The sequence below is a fragment of the Amborella trichopoda genome, chromosome 13 (assembly GCF_054954075.1).
Source record: "Amborella trichopoda isolate Santa Cruz 75 chromosome 13, AtrichopodaSantaCruz75HAP2 v2.0, whole genome shotgun sequence".
Taxonomy (NCBI): Eukaryota; Viridiplantae; Streptophyta; class Magnoliopsida; order Amborellales; family Amborellaceae; genus Amborella; species Amborella trichopoda.
In genome coordinates, this window is record NC_142348.1 from 32,133,626 (window position 1) to 32,138,822 (window position 5,197).

The window sequence follows — 5,197 nt, forward strand, 5'->3', positions numbered from 1 at the left end:
CAGTTGCACGGCGGCTCACATAATGGTTCAGTTGTGTCATGACCCAGCCCCCTGACCCCTATCGTACCTTACCAAATGGCGATAAAGTGTGGGATCGTGACTGGAGGTCCCGAACGTCACTCAGGTGGGAGTGGATCAACGTGTTTTAGAAAAACGGAATCAAAGCAAACCACTAAAACAAAATAAAACTCATACAACAAACACAAAAAATTGAATAAAATAAAACCACTACATACACATTTAGTCTCCAAAATTCTTTACAATATTGTTCAAGGAATTACAGGCCTGATATTATAGTATATCACCAAAACAATGTTGTGGCATCGACACTAAACACCTTCTTATCAAAAGTTCCTTTGTCAGATCCAGAGCTTCAAACGCCTACCACCATCGTCCAGCTATCCAGTCAAGAGTTGTCAGTATCACTCTACATAAAGGGGAAAAAGAGAGGAATGAGCTAAAGGCCCAGTAAGTAGGTCATTAACCTTGCATTCCACCTAATGCAGACATACATGATAATATGACCCACAGTTCATCACAGATTATACCGGTATCACAGAATAAAGTCATGCATCAGAATACACTAGTAGTATAAAATAGAGAATGATTCAGATATCAAGGCAGTTTATACTGTACGAGCTAATAATTATTTCCCCTCATCACAGTAACAGGTTACTACCTAGTAAGAACACATAAAGCACATAAGCAAAGTCTAGAGTTATCTACTCCCGAAGTAGAAGTGACATCGATCAGGTCAAGTCATTCACGAGCTTAAAACTTCTACCCTCATTCAGGGGGGAGGACAATGACAAATGGATGCCCCATTTCGTAATGTCCTCACTCACACACACAATCCTCAGCGCATTTTGGGGTTTTCAATAGGAGGTGGCCTTGCAAGACACGACCCTCTCCTTATGTGTTCAGGGGAGAGGGAGTTACACTACCATTGAAGGACCCAATGCATAGTGCCCATAATAATGTGGTTGGGGGCGCAACTCTCCCTATTATTTATAGTCACCTCCCGAGTCCATTCCTGTCATTGGAGGCGAGGCATAGTTTATCCAGCTACCAATGGAGGACCCATTGCGTAGTGGTCATGTCACATATATCAGTCTCAATATAACAGAATCACAATATCCAACTACCAAAGGAAGACCCATTATGTAGTGGTCATGTCACATATAGATAACAAAATCACAATATCCAATTAGCAATGGAGGACCCATTTCGTAGTGGTCATTTCACATATAGATAAAGAATCACAATATCAAACTACCAATGGAGGACCTATTACGTAGTGGTCATGTCACATATACATAACAGAGTCACAGTATGTCATAAGCAAGAATTTTCAGTATCTCATGACTGATAATTTCAATCTCCTTATGAAGGGATTTAGCTATCTTTAGAAACATCAGTATATAACTGGTTAGGTACATTGATCTCGCCCTCCAAATCGTGATGATCTTGTGGCACGCGTCTCGGGTTTCAAGGGAACTCGAGACTTTGAGATCGCTCTCTTGGGAACCTCCTCAAGAGCGAGGGCTGGTATACCAACCGATGAGAGAGGAATTTAAGGTGGGTTTAGGAGTTACTCGGGTTGGCTCGCGTGAACACCCTCTTAGATCACGAAGAAAGGCCCCCAGTCGTAAAACTGGTTTGGAATAGCCTCCCTTAGCCTATACTCTCCTATTTCTGCAATCACACATATTTACAAGACAAGTGGGTCAAGTGACCCCTCATTGACTTTGGGCGAATGCACATAGTCATGCACATTCAAAAGAAGAAATAGGGGAAGGGAATAGATGAATGAAGAAGAAAAAAATAGAATGAAAGGGGAAGATAAGAATTTGACTAGGTGGTTGGACCAACACAATAGCTAGACAGACAAGTGATTGACTTATCGTAGTAGCAAAACGGGCATGATAAATAGACCGGCACAACGACAATACTACTAGACGACAGAACGATCATCAAACGACCTGGCACGATGGCTAGCCTATCGTGGCAATAACGTAGGCACAATAACTAAAATCGACACAACAACAGTAGTGCTAGACGATGAGACTACCATGGTAGTGCTTGACTTAGCCTCCCTTGATCAAATGAGAGAGAAAGAGGAGAAGAGAGAAAATAGAGAGAGAGAAAAAGGCATGCACGGTACTACCGATGTCGTGCATGTGAGAAAAAAGAAAGGAAAGAGAGAGAGAAAAGAAGAAGAAGAAAGGAACAGTAAGAAAGAAGAGGAAAGGGGGAAGAAGAAAGAGGAAAGGGGAAGAAAAGAGAGAGGGGAACATGGGTGGCGATGAACTTCCGCCGTCCATGATAGAGGATTGAGAAGAGAGAGAAGACATGGATGGTGATGAGCATCTGCCGTCCATGATAGAGAAGTGAAGAGAGAGAAAACATGGACAGCAATGAGCTTCTACCGTCCATGAAAAAAGAATCAGAAGAGAGAGAAGACATTGACGAAGATGAGCACCTGCCATCTATGATTGAGAAGTGGAGAGAGAGAAAAAATGGACAGTGATGAGCTTCCACCCTCCATGATAAAGGAATCAGAAAAGAGAGAAGACATGGACAGTGATGATCTTCTACCGTCCATGATAGAGAAGTGAAGAGAGAGAAAACATGGACAACGATGAGCTTCCACCGTCCATGACAAAGGAGAGAAGGGGAAAGAGAAAACACGAATGGTGATGAGCTTCTGCCATGCATGACACAAGATTTAGAAGAGAGAGAAGACATGGACGGTGATGACCTTCCACCGTCTATGACACAAGGGAATAAGAGAGAAAAAAAATTGATGGTAATGAGCTTCTGCCATTCATGACATAAGAATTAAAAGAGAGAAAATATGAACAGCGATGAGCTCCCATCGTCCATGACACAAGGGAATAAGAGAGAGAAAACATGGCCGACGATGAGCTTCCGCTGTCCATCAAACAAGAATTGAAAGAGAGAGAAAACATGGACGACGATCAGCTTCCACCGTCAATGACACAGGGGAATAAGATGAACTTTGACAGAGGCCCGGCCCGTCACTCGGGTTAAGGCCCGACTCACTATTTAGGTCCTAGAAACAAGAATACATCATGCCAGGTGATAGGCTGTGCCAAGCATGAACAGAGAGATGAAAGAGAAAGAATAAGGAGAGAGAAATAAAGGAAAGACAAAAGAGAGAGAAGGAAAGTGGATAAAGAAGATCAGAGAAGAAAAAGGAAAGAGAGATATAGACCAGAGATAAGAGAAAGAGAGAGATAGAGATGAAAAGAGAGACAGAGATAGATGAGAAAAGGAGAGAGAAAAAGAGAGAGAAAGAGAGATAAGAGGAGAGAGAGAGAGATGAGATGATGAGAGAGAAAGAAAAAGATGAGATTAGGGGAGAGAAAGAGAGATGAGAGGATGTGAGAGAAAGAAATAGATGAGAGTAGGAGAGAGAAAGAGAGATGAGAGTAGGAGAGAGAAAGAGAGATGAGAGTAGGAGAGAGATAAAGATGGAGAGAAAAGGAGAGACGAGAAGTGGTGAGAGAAAGAGAGAGATGAGAGTAGGAGAGAGAAGGAGATATGAGAGGAAGAGAGAGAAAGAGAGATAGACATGAAGAGAGAGAAAGAGAGAAGAGAAGAGGAGACATGAAGAGAGAGACGAGAGGAGAAGAGAGAAAATTACCTTCATCAAAGGGTATCAGACCTTTTTTCTCTCTCCTCTGTCTCTCTCCAAGACGTACCCACAATTTGAACAAGAAAACACTCAAATTTTATTGATGAGTATTGAAAAATCAAGGGTCCTATAACAATTGTGTTTAGTATGTACTTATAGAATTAGGCGCAAACCTGGGTGTACACCAAAAAACTACCTAAATTGGTGATAATTATAATTTAATTAAATTAAAAGAAATTCTAAAATTAGGTGCAAAAGGATTGTTTTGCCCCTGCTTAACAATAGATGAAATTCCAAAACAGTCCCTGCTGTTGCCTTAGAACTTACATGATCTTCCATGGATGATTTGGGATGGCTCTTGCATCTGTTTGGTTGAAAGATGATTTTTTTGTCATCGTGCTAGACGTGACGATCAATTTGATACCAACTTAGAGCCACAGATCACATTTTTAAGCCACGAGCATGCTTGAAAACTTCTCATCGATTGTGTGCATGTTTATTAATGTTTTTCTTTGATTTCTTCACTGTATCATACTATGCATGCCTTCATGATCACGTTGCAATGAACGTAGCTCGATTTTATGTCCGGTTGAAGATTTTGTCGTCTTGGGCTTTTGGCCGAAATCTAGAAATCCGACGGTCGAAATCTGCTGCAACTTTGATGCCTTCGTGTGCCGAATCCAACCGTTCATCGTACGTGGCGTTCAGACCAAAGATAGCCCTAGACCTTATGTACATAATGCAATTAGTTTCATATTGATCGAGAAAGCGAGCACCGTGATATGGCCGCTCGAGCGAGGCATGCTGCTGAGTGTTTTACAACTATCTTCACAAATAATCACCTTCTCTCTATTTTTTCTCCCTGCTCAGGTATCGTCACGGGTCATGCCATATATCAAAACGCTTGTCTTGATGAGACAAACATGTTCACTAAATTTGAGAGCGATCCAACTCAGAACGAGTGAGATATGAGTCTTTGAAGTTGCTGCTCGGGACTGCGCACGCCAGTCTCCTTTAATGGAGATTGGTGCAGGGAGGCCGTAGAGGAATAGCGTGCGACCTACCCTTTTTTAGTGTTTAACCCATAACTTTGTCCTAGAATATCTGATTAAGTTGAAACTCGACTGTGCCGGATCCAATGGCGATGGTCTCATAACTATTTGACGCACCGAAAATATAATGCTAGTTATAGTGTCTATTTTAGGGTGCTAGAGGCTAAGTTTTACAAAATTGTTTCTTTTTCTACGCTCCCTTAAACATGTTGAATTGAGACAAAACTTAGTAGGTGGCTTTTTGGAGTGCTTAGAAAGATTTTGACCCATTATGGTGTAATTCTGAGACTGTCAGGAATTCCATTATATGTTAAGGCTTTATTGACTGACTTCTCTTTTATTCCGTATCGAGACTTAAGGTGCTGAAAACTGTCTTCAAGCAGCTTGCCCTACCAAATGTTGTGCTTCGAGAGAAGCAAGAAGGACAACATTTGGAAAATTTCCTTCGGCTTTATTACTTTTTTTTCCCAACCGCAGAACCATG